Below are 16,416 nucleotides of genomic sequence, written 5' to 3'. Positions count from 1 at the left end.
GAATGAATCTTTCTTTCTTCGTGTAACAGGGAAGGCCTGTAATGGGGTGTTATCCTTGGCCCCTGACACCAGGCTAATGACGGAGTCCCACAGTCAAACATTTTTGTGTGTAAATATCACTTAAGTCTGCACAGCCGTTGTCAAACACTGAGGTCCTGACAGAAGCCAGTGCACCAACCTGGAAACATTTTTATGGTAATCATTTTCCTACAGAGCTAGGAGCTTCAAAAGGAGGGTTTTCAAATACTCCCCTAGAATGCTGCAGCTGGAAGGGACTTCTAACATTACGGAATCCAGCCCTTTCATTTCCCAGATGGTGAAGCTGGGGCACCGACTGCAGGGAGCTACGGGGCAAGGCCAGAGGTGCCTTCCCTTGTCTGAGGCCTGGCACATAGTAGGAGCCCACCAGAGGCTAGCTGCTGCTGGTGCCTGCTTGACCATGGTGGGGACTGGGGGACAGGTCATTGGAAAGCAGGTACCATGCTGGGCCCAAATTAGACCTAAGGGTAGCTACAAACAAGAAAGTGATAAAGACTGCAGATGAAAATGAGCTCTTGTGGGCAGAAAGGGAGAAAGAAAGAGGAGAGCAAACGAGGAGGGAGGCCTACGTGGGCAAGATGACATAGTGAGCCCTGAGCACGTGTGCCGCTGGAAGCTCAAGGAAAGACACTTTCACTGGGGAACACTGCATGGTCCCACACTTCTACAACTCAGGGCAGCCCCTGGTCCCCCTTCTCTGGCTCACTGGCATGGGGCTGAAAGCCTGCTCCGTAGCCTCCATGGGGAATGTCCCTTCCAGGGACACACTCTGCCCCAAATTCTCAATTCCTACAGACTCCAGTATTCTCCCATTTTCTTTTCACTTGGAATGCATTTTTAGTTGATATCTTTTGAAATCTTGTCCAAACTTAATAATCCAATTAAAATATCATCTCTTCCATGAAGCATTTTTAATGTCCAAGACCTAATTCCTTGTGCCCATGACTCTAGTTGTCACTCTTTGGCACTCATCAGTGTGCCTTGTGTCAGAGCATTAGTTTATTGCATTTTGATAATTTGTCTCATGCATTTTTGTGGCTCTATTCCCTGTTATCGTAGGTGGTCTGAGACCATTCATGGCCCAGGCAAGAATGTGTGGAGAGGGCAGCCAGCATCAAGAAGGGGAAAGAATGGGAGGGATCAGGGAAGGGAGGAAGAAGAAAGGCAGTAAAGAAAGGAAAGGGGAGGATGAGATGTTGGAGAAACCCAGGGCCTGCTAGGGAGAGACGTGTTGGGGTGGGGGTGTGGGTGTGGGACTAACGGACTGGATTCCCCACATGGGGTGGGGGGTTGCTTCACAATTCCTTTTATCGATTTGGTATTGCATTCACTTATTGAGTGCCTACTGTGTGCTAGACACTGTTTTCTTTTAGTTTTTGGTAGTATACCCTACCGGTTAAGGGTAAACCTTGGTTCAAATTCCAATTCTATCCTTTGCTAGCTATTTGACTTTGGACATGTTATTTAATTCTCTGGGCTTCGGCTTCTCTGTCTGCAAAATGAATATCATGATAGTAGCTACTTCATAAATTATCATGAGGATTAAGTAATTTAGTTGATGCAAAGCACATAAAACAGTGCCTGGCATGTATTTTTTATTTTTTTTATTTAATGAGCATAAATTTCCAAACGCCTGGCATGTATTAAGCTCTATATTAACTTTGATGATGATTTTAGGCACTAGGAATAGTTATTTTGTTGACATCAGTGAGCAAGACTGACAGAAAGTTTTTGTCCTCGTTGAGCTCAAATTGTCATGGATTATTTGGACAATTAACAGCAGCAGCTTGTTAGGAGATGAGAAATGATGTGGGGAACACGGAGCCAGAAAGGGGTGTTGGGAGTCGGAAGAAGGTGTTTCCATTTTAGATATGATGGTCAGAGTCGGCCGAATGGAGCAGAGACCGTGCATTGACTGCATCAGCTTGAACACGCAGCCTAGGACTGGCAGCTCAACGCCTCCTCAGCTTTAACTAAGCCCTCCAAGATGGCTTTTGCTCATAATCATCCTTCAGAGAGAGAGGGAGATCCAGAGACAGAGAGAGAGAGAGAGAGAGAGAGTGAGAGAGAGAGAGACTCTTAGGGGTCAGGTGCCTTGAGAGCGAAAAGCTGTTTGCTGTTGAGTTAGAGAAGGTGTAGAAGTTGGTAATGAGCCAGAGCCTTTGCCAGTACAGCAGGGTAAACACTTGTGGCCAAGTCTGGCAGCTGCAGGACCTCTGCGGAGCACACACGACCATTGCGGCTGGCACAGAGGCATGTTGGGGAGCCAAAGCCCTTTGGCAGTGTTAGCTAATGAGGGCTTGCAGGATAAAGCTCTCCTCCCACCTTTCCGTTCCACGAGACCACATCACTTTTTTCCTGATCTGGGCTTCCTCTTCCCTGGGAAGCTTTGGTGGCACAGACTGGGAGCGCCCTGAATTTGTAATGAAGTATCAAGTACAGATGCTTTTGCCATGAGACATTCAGTGAGTCTTTTGCTGAGTTTCTTGGGAGATGACTCCAGGACATATTGTGAGATGATCCAAGAGCTCTAAGAGCAAAGCATATCCCAGTCTGTGCCCTCAGGGCGCCAGGCATACAAAAGCTATATTTAAAAGTCACTTTCTAGGGCCAGCACTGTGGTGCAATGGGTTAAAACCCCAGCCTGCAGTACCAGCATCCCATATGGGCACCGGTTCAAGTCCCAGCTGCTTCACTTCGATCCAACTCTCTGCTATGGCCTGGGAAAGCAGTAGAAGATGGCCCAAGCCCCTGGGCTCCTGCACCCACGTGGGAGACCCAGAAGAAGCTCCTGGTTCTTGGCTTCAGGTCGGCTCAGCTCTGGCTGTTGTGGTCATTGGGGGAGTGAACCAGCGGATGGAAGACCTCTCTCTCTCTCTCTCTCTCTGGCTCTACCTCTCTCTGTAACTCTGTCTTTCAAATAAAAAAAAGTCACTTTCTAATCCAAACACCCCACCCCTTTGCTTTTAGACTCGACCCCCCACTTCTGTTCCCGTTCTATTTGTACTGACTGCAATGGTAGCTGTGTGATTTCTGGATTGAGTTCCTCAAGAACTCAACTTGTACATGAGTAAAGTGACAAAACTCGGCTGACCCATCTCTGTCGCAAGGCCTTTGTACTTGCCATTCCCTTGCTGTTCTCTTTGCCTGGGACATTGCTTAGCCCATAGCTTCACACAGTTTTGGCTGAAGTAGCTCCACTTTGGAGAGTTCTCCGTCTACCGCAACTAAAATGGTCCCCCATTAATCTTGGCCCCTTTATCTTTCTTTACTTTGAAGTCACAGCAATTTAATAAAAATACCATGTTGTCTGAGTATTCTACTAGAAGATAAACTCTATAAGGACTGAGATCCTGACAACCATGGATAACGATTGTTAATATTTTTTATGTATTTTCTTCCAGATGTGTAAACATGTGTGCATGTATGTGTATACTCGTATGTGTGTGTATAGACACTGCTTTAGCCCATCCTGACTGCTGTCAATGCCTACATGAACCTTTATCGCTGGAAGTCTTAAATCAAGGTGCCAGTTTGACTGAGTTCTTTTTTTTTTTTTTTTTTTTGACAGGCAGAGTGAACAGTGAGAGAGGGAGACAGAGAGAAAGGTCTTCCTTTGCCGTTGGTTCACCCTCCAATGGCCGCCGCGGCCAGTGCACTGCGGCCGGCGCACCACGCTGATTCTTGGTGAGAGGTGAGAGTCCTCCTCCAGTCACAGACAGCTGTCTTCTGCTGTATCCTCACGTGCTAAAGAAAGAAAATCATCTCCCTCCCACCTCCTCTTATTAGGGCACTCATCCCATTGATGATGCCTCCACCCTCACGGCCTGATACCCTCACACTGGGGGTTAAGGTTTCAACACATGAATTTTGGAGCGACACAAATAGATTCAATTCAGAGCAAGCACACATAACATATGGTTTTTTCCTTAACTGCTGTTTCGCATTTTTCCACTTAACCATATTCAAGGAGAGCTTCTAATATCAATCAATATTGATCTTCATTGTCATTTTTCAACTTAGTGTCTGTACAGATTTAGAATTTCTTTTTGCTTATTGGAGTATAGTTTGCTTATAATAAAAATCATACTGTTTAGGTATCCAGTTCTATAACTTCTGATAACTTATACAGTTACCACCATAATTAAGAGAGTGAATTTTTCTATTATCCCAAATAGTGCCTTCAAACACTTGCCCCGTTGTGGCCAATTGCCCAGCCCCTACATTAGATCCCTGGTAGCCAATGATCTGCTTTCTGTCCCAATACTTTTAGTTTTTGTAGAATTTTCATGTGAATGGAACCCAGTTAGAAAGTAGACTTTAATGTCTATCTTGTTCACTTAAGATGGTTTTTGAGATTCATCCACATTATTACATATAGGCTGGACACTTATATTATTTCTTGTTTTATGTGTGTGATCATGAATAAAGCTATTATAAATACTCACATACAGATGTTTGTTTGTTTATTTATTTATTTATTTATTTATTTTGATGGACGTGTCTTTATTTCTCTGGGGTAAATACCTAGAGGTGGAATTGCAAGATTGTATGGTAAATGTGTGTTTAACTTTTCAATACATTGTCACACTGATGTCCCTCATGATTGTACCATTTTACATTCCCACCAGTAAAGGATAAAAATTCAAGGGGCCAGCATTGTGACATAGTGGGTAAAGCCTCCGCCTGCAGTGCTGGCATCTCATATGGGCACCGGTTTCTGTCTCTGCTGCTCCACTTCCAATCCAGCTCTCTGCTAATGGCTTGGGAAAAGCAGTGGAGGATGACCCACTTCTTCTGGGTCTCCCCTGTGGGTGCCCAGACCATAACAGAGAGCAGAGAGTTGGACAAGAAGTGGAGCAGCTGGGACTCGAACCAGTGTGTATATGGGATGCTGGCACTGCAGGTGGCGGCTTTACCCACTATGCCACAGCGCCGGCCTCTTATTGAGGTTTTGATTTGCTTTGCCCTAATGACCCACGATATTGAACATCTTTGCCACTCTTGTCATCTCATTGGTGAAATGTCAGTTAAAATCTTTGCTTGTTTTCTAACTGCACTGCTTACTACTGAGCTATATTACGTCCCTAAGGCTGCTATAAAAAATTACCACAGATTTAGTGGCTTAAAACAACAGAAACATTTTCTTTTACAGTTCTGAAAGCTGAAGTCAGAAATGAGTCTTATGGGATGTCAATGAAGGTGTCAGTTAAGCTGTGAGTAGGACTGGTTCCTTCTAGAGGTTCCATGGGAGAACCCAAACCTTGGCTATTCCAGCTTCTGGTGGTGGTTGCTGGTACTCCCGGGCTTGTGACCACGTTGTCCCAATCTCTGCTTCCGCGGTCACATTGTCTTTTTCTTTTCTGTAATCAAAACTCCTTCTGCCTCCCTATAATTGGGGATTTTGTGATCACATTTAGGAACTGCTTGGATAATCTAGGATAATCTCTCCATCTCAAAATATTTGATTAAATCACATTTGCAAAATTTCTGGCATGTAAAGCAACATCCATAGATCCCAGGATCTAGGACCTGGATAATTTTGGGGGACGTTATTCAGCCTCCCACGTGAGCTTAGAGAGTTCTGCACTGGCCATCAATCCTTTGTAAGACAACTGATTTGCAAATATTTTCTTCCTCTCTGTGGTGCTATTTTCATTTTCTTAACACTATCTCTTGAAGAGCACAATTTTAAACTTTTTATTTTGATGAAATCCAATTTATAGGTTTTACCATTTTTTCCATTTTGTTTTGTACTTTGTGTGTCCTGTCTAAACAATTTTTTTTTTGCATAAGCCAAGATCAGAAAGTTTCTTTTATGGTAAATTTTATAATTTGGGGTCATACATTTAACCATATGGACCATTTTGAGTTAGCTTTTTGTAAATGGTGTAGGATATGGATCCAAGTACATTACTTTGTGCCATCTGTTAAGAAGACTATACCTTCTTTGTTTAATTGCCTTTGCAGTGTGTCAAAAGTCAGTTGACTATGTTTGTTTATTTCTGGACTTTGTTATGTTCAATTGATTTATGTGTCAGTCCTTTTGGCAATACTACCTTGTCTTGTTTACGCTAGCATTATAGTAAATCTTGAAATTTGATAGCCTGAGTCCTCCAAAATTGTTTTTATTATTGATACCTTTTAAAATATCTCAACTTGCAATTGTTTTTGCTAGTGTATAGAAATGCAATTGACTTTTTCCATATTGTACATTGGCCTGACACCCTGTTGTATGAGTTTTTTAAAATAGATTCCTTGAGACTTTTTTTTTACATAAACACTGATATTGATTGTCACTAAGTATAGAGAATTTTGTTTTTCTGTTCCAATTCAAAACACTATTTCTTTTCCTTACTTTGTTGCATTGATTAAGAGCCTCAGTGTGATGTTACACGGCAGTAATGAGTGCAGGGGAAGCATCCAGTGTTTTATCATCAACTATGATGCTTGCAGCATATTTTTTGGTAGACGGCCTTTTTCAAAACAAGGAAGTTCCCTTTTCTAGTTTGCTGAAAGTTTTACTATGAATGAATGTGTGATCATGCGATTTTCCTTCTTTGGACTGTAAATAGAATGGATTACATCGATTTATTTTCTAATGTTGATTGCATTCCCTAAATATCGCTTGTTCACGATATATTATTCTTTTTTATATTCCTTGATAAATTAGCTAATATTTTGTTAAAGATTTTGGCACTATGTTTGTGAGAGATATTGATTTTTAGGTTTTTGGTTTTGTTCTTTATATTGCCTTTGTCTTGTTTAGGTGCTAAGGTAATGCTGGCATCACAAAATAATTTAAGAAGTATTCTTTCATCTTCTGTCTTCTGGAAACTTTCGTAGAGTTGTGTTATATTTATTAGAAATGAATCACTAAGTCTAGCTCAAGGAGAGAGGATAGCACAAGAACAGAAATTTGAGGAGGTAAGGATTTTTGGAAGGCATTTTAGGACTGCCTAGAGAGGAATGTTGCTAAGAGATGTGAAGAACCCTTCCATTGTTTATAAAGAATTATGATTATGGGTTCACTTCTACTCTTTTGTCCCTGTTCTTCAGATGTCTAAGTTTCCTTAGATTTATAAAATAGCGAGCAAATAGAAAATGTTTATAAAATATGTGTAACATACGAATAATAACAACTCAGCCAACACACACAAAACTACCACTTAGTTTATTTTTTAAAAAATATGGGCTGGCGCTGTGATGCAATGGGTAAAATCACGGCCTGCAGTGCTGGCATCCCATATGGACACTGGTTCGGGTCCCAGCCCTTCCACTTCCAATCCAGCTCTCAACTAATGGCCTAGGAAGGCAGTAGAAGATGGCCCGAATGCTTAGGCCCCTGCCACCCTTGTGGGAAACCTAGAAGAAGCCCCTGGCTCCTGGCTCCTGGCTTCAGATCTGAGCAGCTCTGGCTTTTGTGGTCATTTGGGGAGAGAACCAGCGGATGGAAGACTCTCTCTCTTTCTGCCTCTGCCTCTACCTCTCTGTAATTCTGCCTTTCAAATAAATAATCTTTTAAAAGTATATATTCCTCTCTCTCTCTCTCTCTCTCTCTCTCTCTCAGGAATAATCACTATTCTATGGGATTTTTTTCAATTCTTTTTTAAAATCAACCCAAAATATTTCCAAATATTTATTGGATAGAGTGAGATATTTAAATGCATGTATACAATGTATAATGATCAAATCAGGATCATTAGCATATCCATCACCTCAAAAATTTATTATTTCTTTGTGTTTGGAACATTCACAATCTCTGCTAGCTCTTTTGAAGCTATTTTGAAATATACAGTAAATTAGTGGTTTTTTTTTTTTTTTTGACAGGCAGAGTGGACAGTGAGAGAGAGAGACAGAGAGAAAGGTCTTCCTTTGCCATTGGTTCACCCTCCAATGGCCACCGCGGCCGGCGTGCTGCGGCCGGCACACCATGCTGATCCGATGGCAGGAGCCAGGTACTTCTCCTGGTCTCCCATGGGGTGCAGGGCCCAAGCACTTGGGCCATCCTCCACTGCACTCCCTGGCCACAGCAGAGAGCTGGCCTGGAAGAGGGGCAAGGGGGACAGAATCCGGCACCCTGACCGGGACTAGAACCCGGTGTGCCGGTGCCGCAAGGTGGAGGATTAGCCTAGTGAGCTGCGGTGCTGGCCATAAGTTATTGTTAATTACAGTCATCCTACTGTGCTTTAGAACAATAGAACTCATTCTTCCTATCTAACTATATTTTTGTACCTGATAGCCTCATATTTCCCTCCCCAAGCTCTGTTAACCATTATTCTATGCTCTACTTAATGAAATCCACTTAATTAACTTCCTTAGGTGAGAACATACAGTATTTGTCTTTCTGTGCCTGGCTCACTTCACCTAACATAATGTTCTGCAGGCTCATCCATGGTGTTGGAGAAAAACAGGGTTTCATTCTTTTTTGTGAATGACTACTATTCCATTGTGTATTCAAATGTGTACCACATTTGCTTTAGTCACTCACCTGTTGATGGATACCTCGTAGTAGTGAAAACACGCTCAGTATCCCTAGTTATCAGGGAAATGCAAACAAAAACCACAATGAGATACTAACTCCTTTCAGTTAGAATGGCTATAATCGACAAAAACTCATAAATGCTAGTGAGGATACAGAAAAAGGGCATCCCATAAACACTGTTGCTGGGAATGTAGCTTTGTACAGCCATTATGGAAACAGTGTGGAGGGTCCTCAAAAAACTAAAAATATGACTACCATATGATCCAGTAATTCACTACTGGATATATACTCAGGGGAAATGAAATCTACACTTCCATGTTTGCCGCAGTACTATTCACAATAGCCAACAAACTGAATTATCCTGAATGTCTGTTGAGTTATTTTTGTTATTCCCTTGAATTTCCTTAAATTTCATGCACATATGTGCTTTTTAAAACATTTTTATTTATTTATTTGAGAGGCAGAGCTACAGACAGATGGAGAGACATAGAGAAAGGTCTTCTATCCACTGGCTTACTCCCCAGATGGCCACAACAGCTGGAGCTGAGCTGATCTGAAGCCAGGAGCCAGGAGCTTACTCCGGGTCTCCCACGTGGGTGCAGGGCCATCTTCCACTGCTTTGCCAGGCCATAGCAGAGAGCTGGATTGGAAGAGGAGCAGCTGGGACTAGAACCGGTGCCCATATGGGATGCTGGTGCTCAAGCAGAGGGCTATCCTGCTATGCCGCAGCACTGGCCCCCTCATATGTGTTTTTAAACTTCATATTGCTTAGTTTTGTTTGCTTTCATATTTTATATTTTACCACATGTATTATTGACTTGTTTTTTTGTTTCGCCAAAAGTGGTACTGCTGAGATTCATCTATATTGTTGCATAGAACTGTATTTCACTTATTGTCTTAGCTAGGTAGAATACCATTGAATGCATTTACTGTAACTTACTAATGCTTTCTAACTAGCAATGCACATTTGCTACAGCCAACGTGCACTCATGAATATTCTTGCACATTTACATGTCTCCAGGTGCACAAGTTTCTCTTGGAGATAAACATTTATTCTGATGGATGCATGTGAAGGACTGAATTGCATTCCTTCCAAATTCATATGAGGGAGTCCTAACACCCAGTACCTCAAAATGTGACTGTCACTTAGAGATAAAGTATTTGAAGAGGTAGTTAGGGTAAAACAACAAGGAAAGTATGGGTGGGTCCTGATCCATTGTGACAGGTGCCCTTATGAAAAGAGGAGATTGGGGACAGTCACTATAGCACAGCCAGTTAAGTCCTATCACTTGGGATTCTTTTGTCCCATATTGGAGTACCTGGTTCAAGTACTGGTTAGACAACCACACTTCTGATCCAGCTTCTTGCTAATGCACCTAGAAGAGTCTGGGAGGCTGCTGATGGTAGCCCAGGTACTTAGGTTCCTGCCACTCATGTGGGAGACCTGCATGGAGTTCCAGGCTCCTGGCTTCAGCCTTGCCTAGCCCCAGCTGTTGGTCAACCGACAAGTGGAAAGTTTTCTTTGTCTGTGTGTGTGTGTGTCCTTCTTCATGTCACTCTGTCTTTCAAATATATAAACTTTGTTTTTTAAAAAAGAGATTAGGACACACATACACACACACACATCACATGGAGAGCTAAATATCTGCAAGCCAAGCAGAGAGGCCTCAAAAGACACCAAACCTGTCAATATTAGGATCTTGGACTTCTAGTCCCCAAATTATGAAAAAAGACATATTTCTGTGATTTAAGACATCCATTCAGTAGTATTGTGCCATGACAACCCTAGCAAACTAACACAATGTGGCTATTATGCTGTGATTTTAATTTGCCTTTATTGAGTGCGAGCATTATGGATGACTTGGGCTTCACCCTCCATGAAATGCTCTGGAATGTCATTTGCCCATTTGTTGTCATTGTCACTGTTGGATTATTTGCTTTTTCCTTGTTAGTTTTTCTACCATATATTTTTTTTAAAGATTTCACTTATTTATTTGAGAGGTAGTGTTACAAACAGTGAGAGGGAGAGACAGGGAGAGAGGTCTCCCATCTGCTGGTTCACTCCCCAAATGGCCACAACAGCCACAACTGCACCAATCCAAAGCCAGGAGCCAGGAGCTTCTTGTAGGTCTCCCACGTGGGTGCAGGGGCTCAAGTGCCTGGGCCATCTTCTACTGTTTTCCCAGGCCACAGCAGAGACCTGATTGGAAGAAGAGCAGCTGGGATTATAACTGGCACTCATATGGCATGCCGGTGCTGCAGGTGGAGGATGAACCTACTGCACCACAGCGCTGGCCCCACCATCTTTCTTTATATATCCTAGACTTTAATTATATGGCAATGCATGTATTACAAACTATATCTTCTCCAATGTGTGGCTTGTCTTTTCACTCTCTTGATTCTTCACCTTCTTCACTGCTCCATGCTAAAATACCGTGTGTTTTTTTAAATTTTAATAACAATACTTATGCTGGAACCCACTGAAAATACAAGAACTAAAGCATTAGTGATAATTTAAATTCATCTATGGCTTTATCATCTATTCGATCTCTCTACCATTCATTTCCTCAAAATAATAATAGCAGCTAATGCTTCTATAGCTGTCAATTATGCCAGGCAATGCTTTACGTGCTTTGCGTGTTTCAACTCATTTAAGCCTTACCATAACTCTGTGAGTTACCTATGCTATACACACAAGGCCACTGAAGAACAGATAAGTCAAGTAACTTACCAAGGTCACAGAAGCATTCAGTGACAAAGTCAAAATTGGAACCCAATCCGTCTCCTCGTTAACCATTTGACTACATTCTGTGTTTTTCATTTAATTGCTTCTAAAAACTTTTCCTTACTTATTTATGTATGCCTTAGTCATATACTCTTTAATCTTGCTTAGTTTATTAACTTTATTAGAAAAGCACTATGCCATATGCCATCCCAGGAGACAACATATGGAGTTACTCTAATGAACAGAAGTTCTTAATAGTAGCCTACATTAAAATATCAGTCTTTTGCCTTGTGGTTTATGCTTTTGTGGTCTTGTTTGTTTAAGACATCTTTCCTCAATCCAAAGCTAGAAATATATGGCCATGTATTATCTTCTATAAAAGCTCTAACTTTGTCTTTCACTTTTGTGCTTTTAAATTTTCTTTTATTTTGAAGTAGTTTTAGATTCACAAAAATTGGGGGGAAAAGATCATACTGTATACTGCACCCAGCTTCCATGAATGCGATTCACCTAGAGTATAGTGATCAAAACTGGAAAATGGGCCCAGAGCCCGAGAGGGAAGACCCTGGCGGCGGCCGCCTGACACTCGGCGCCTCCTGCCGTGCTCGGGGGCGGCATGTCCGAGGCTGGCGGGGCCGGGCCCGGCGGCTGCGGGCCGGGGGCCGGGCCCGGGGCGCTGCCCCCGCAGCCGCCCGCGCCGCCGCCGCCCGCGCCCCCGCAGGGCTTCTCCTGCGGTCCGGCGACGGCTGTGGCTGCGGCGGGCACGGCCGAAGGACCGGGAGGCGGTGGCTCGGCCCGGATCGCCGTGAAGAAGGCGCAGCTGCGCTCGGCTCCGCGGCCCAAGAAACTGGAGAAACTCGGAGTGTACTCCGCTTGCAAGGCTGAGGAGTCCTGTAAATGTAATGGCTGGAAAAACCCCAACCCCTCTCCTACTCCCCCCAGAGCCGATCTGCAGCAAATAATCGTCAGTCTAACGGAATCCTGTCGGAGTTGTAGCCATGCCCTAGCTGCTCATGTTTCCCACCTGGAGAATGTGTCAGAGGAAGAAATGAACAGACTCCTGGGAATAGTGTTGGATGTGGAGTATCTCTTTACTTGTGTCCACAAGGAGGAAGATGCAGATACCAAGCAAGTTTACTTCTACCTATTTAAGCTCCTGAGAAAGTCTATTTTACAAAGAGGAAAGCCTGTGGTTGAAGGCTCCTTGGAGAAGAAACCCCCATTTGAAAAGCCTAGTATTGAGCAGGGCGTGAATAACTTTGTGCAGTACAAATTTAGTCACCTGCCATCAAAAGAAAGGCAAACAATAGTCGAGTTGGCCAAAATGTTCCTAAACCGCATCAACTATTGGCATCTGGAGGCACCATCTCAACGAAGACTGCGCTCTCCCAATGACGATATTTCTGGATACAAAGAGAACTACACAAGGTGGCTGTGTTACTGCAATGTGCCACAGTTCTGTGACAGTCTACCTCGGTATGAAACCACCCAGGTGTTCGGGAGAACGTTGCTTCGCTCAGTCTTCACCGTTATGAGGAGACAACTCCTGGAACAAGCAAGACAGGAAAAAGACAAACTGCCTCTCGAGAAACGAACTCTGATCCTCACTCATTTCCCAAAATTTCTATCCATGTTAGAAGAAGAAGTTTATAGTCAAAACTCTCCCATCTGGGATCAGGATTTTCTCTCAGCCTCTTCCAGAATCAGCCAACTAGGAATCCAAACAGGCGAAAAGAGGAAAATGAATGACTCTCATGTTCTGGAGGAGGCCAAGAAACCCCGAGTCATGGGGGCTATTCCAATGGAATTAATCCATGAGGTGATGTCCACCATCACAGACCCTGCAGCAATGCTCGGACCAGAGACCAATTTTCTGTCAGCCCATTCAGCAAGGGATGAGGCAGCAAGGCTGGAAGAGCGCAGGGGTGTGATTGAATTTCACGTGGTTGGCAATTCCCTGAACCAAAAACCGAACAAGAGGATCCTGATGTGGCTGGTCGGCCTGCAGAATGTGTTCTCCCATCAGCTGCCCCGAATGCCAAAAGAGTATATCACGCGGCTCGTCTTTGACCGGAAACACAAAACCCTCGCTTTAATTAAAGATGGCCGTGTTATTGGTGGTATATGTTTCCGTATGTTCCCATCCCAAGGATTCACAGAGATTGTTTTCTGTGCTGTAACTTCAAATGAACAAGTCAAGGGCTATGGAACACATCTGATGAATCATTTGAAAGAATATCATATAAAACATGACATCCTGAACTTTCTCACATATGCAGATGAATATGCAATTGGGTACTTTAAGAAACAGGGTTTCTCCAAAGAAATTAAAATACCTAAAGCCAAATATGTTGGCTACATTAAGGATTATGAAGGAGCCACTTTAATGGGATGTGAGCTAAATCCTCGGATCCCATATACAGAATTTTCTGTGATCATTAAAAAGCAGAAAGAGGTAATTAAAAAGCTGATAGAAAGAAAACAGGCCCAGATTCGGAAAGTTTACCCCGGACTTTCATGTTTTAAAGATGGAGTTCGACAAATTCCTATAGAAAGCATTCCTGGAATTAGAGAGACAGGCTGGAAACCAGGTGGAAAGGAGAAAAGTAAGGAGCCCAAAGACCCTCACCAGCTTTACAGCACGCTGAAGAGCATCCTTCAGCAGGTGAAGATCTGAAAACCATGAGTGAACGCCTCAAGAATAGGTACTACGTATCTAAGAAATTATTCATGGCAGACTTACAACGAGTCTTTACCAATTGCAAAGAATACAACCCCCCTGAGAGTGAATACTACAAATGTGCCAATATCCTGGAGAAATTCTTCTTCAGTAAAATTAAGGAAGCTGGATTAATTGACAAGTGATGTTCCCTCCCTGCTGCTTAGAGATTCATCAAGCAGTGTGCCTAATGCAAGGTGTTTTAGTTGTACAAAGAATTGGACAAAATATGTCGAAGAGACTTGTAATAATTAGCACTTTTGAAAAACAAACAAAAAACCTCCTTTTAGCTTTTCAGATATGTATATAAATTGACATAGAACATTTTTATTTTATGGAATAGATTTTAATCTATTTAGTACTATTAATGTAAATTTTCTATGGCATGTCCATTAGACAACTATTACAAGATAAATGGTCAGGGGTTTCCTCAAAACCTGTATGTGAGGAAATTGCACATTGTCTCAAGATTTGGGGGATTCTAGAAAATTTCAGACCATGAATGTTTCCATGTTTTTCTAATGGAATGTGAGAATTTATTTTTATTTTATTCTGAAGGACTTTTAAGGAAGGGATACGTGATTTTAAAAAACCCATAAAAGGTGAAATACATTTGAAGTCTCATTGTAGACTTTACATATATATTTTTAAAACACTCATCTAAATGAGGTGCTTTGAGCAGTTCTGAAAAATGCAGCTCTACAAAAGCAACTGCTTTGATTTCTAAGGAAGAAATTTTAAATAATGCGACATTTTATAAGCATCTGAGTTTTGATAATTCTGTCTGCCCACAACAAACTTGTGTGTTCATAACCACTATTTTAATAATTGTTTTCTCCACATAAATGTTTAATATAGTATTTGACTTTGCTTATGCAGGCCATAAGTTCCAAAAGGTAATTTCTCAGGCCACAAATGCGTAAATTTGAAAACACTTAAGATTTAATCCACATATTTTAATAGGAAAAAAGTTTATAGTTTACACATATATCAATATGGTGAATCCTTTTCTAAAATAAGGATTTATTTATTTGGTATACACAACACCATTTATAAAGTATACATGAGGATTTTTCATTTTTCATCTCCCGATATTATTTGTTGTCAGTGGTGAATTAAATTCCAACCAAGGTTTTCTGTCAGTATTTTAATACCTATATTGCTATATAGGTCTAAGGTCACATCCCACTAAAATCCATTATACAACCAACCTTATTAACCTGTCTTCAATTTATTTCCTAATTACACTACAAAGAAAAGTGGGACTTCTGCCATCCCAAGTCTGGGAAAATCAACTAATATACAACCGTAGAAATGAAGGCCATCCTGGTGGTCTTGACACTAATTTTTATGATGCAAATTTATAAACTCGTTTTTGTAAAGGATGGAATTTAAAAAGTGTATTTATCTTGATTTTTCTATCAGCATAAATAAATTAAAATGATCAGTAACAGTCATTAAAAACCATTGCCAGTGATAGTCTGTGTGAAGGGAAAAACCCTGCAAATGGCTATTAAGTTGAAAGTGTTGTTTTTGATACAAATGAGATATTCAGAATGCTCACATGGAAAAATGCCTCATCTTTTTTAAGTATAAGAAACTACCTTCAGTGGTGTCTAGATTTCTATGAAGAATGATGATACAGCTTGGATTAAGTTATTTTGGACTGGTTTTAACAGTGCTTTGTATCAGATCTGCCAAAGCATCTGTCCAGCTTGGTATCCTGTGAAAGTTTGTTATTTTCTTGGTAGACATTCTTATAGAGTATTGTCTTTAAAATGAGATCGTCTCTTCTATATTGAAAGCATTTTTATGTTTTCTAATTTAAAAATTAATATTTTCTTATAGATATTGTGCAATAAAGCTGAAGTAGAATGTGTGGTTTTGCAAATGCTTTAACAGCTGATAAAATTTTACATTTGTAAAATTAATATATTGTACTGGTACAAAATAGTTTTAAATTATATTTTAAAAAGCTAAAAAAAACTGGAAAATGACATTGGTGTGGTACTATTACCTTCAGATGTTACTCAGATTTCACTAGTTTTACATACAGATTTTTCTTTAAATGAGTTTGCTTCTTTATTTGAAAGTCAGTGTTAGAGAGAGAGAGAGAGAGAGAGAGATCGAGAGAGAGATCTTCCATCTGCTAGTTCATGCCCCAGATGGCCATAACAACCAGAGCTGGGCCAGACTGAAGCAAGGATCCAGGAGTTTCCTCCAGGTCTCCCATATGGATAGCAGCAGTCCAAGCACTTGGGCCAACCTCTGCTGTTTTTCCTAGGCCATTAATAAGGAGCTAGATGAGAAGTGGAGCAGCCTGGTTACAAACTGGCACCCATGTAGGATGCTAGCATTGCAGGTGGCAGCTTTACCCACTATGCCACAATGCCAGCCCCATATACAGACTTTTTCATTTGGGTGTACAGCTCTGTGAAATTTGACCCC

General features: G+C 41.6%; 1 pseudogene; it reads left to right on the top strand.

The window, feature by feature from the left end:
- The first annotated feature begins 11,850 nt into the window (after positions 1–11,850).
- On the top strand, positions 11,851–15,843 carry LOC100353065 (histone acetyltransferase KAT2B pseudogene; annotated as a pseudogene).
- The last annotated feature ends 573 nt before the right edge of the window (positions 15,844–16,416 follow it).

Source organism: Oryctolagus cuniculus, chromosome X (genome assembly GCF_964237555.1).
Source record: "Oryctolagus cuniculus chromosome X, mOryCun1.1, whole genome shotgun sequence".
Lineage (NCBI taxonomy): Eukaryota > Metazoa > Chordata > Mammalia > Lagomorpha > Leporidae > Oryctolagus > Oryctolagus cuniculus.
This window is presented reverse-complemented; position numbering and strand designations above follow the sequence as displayed.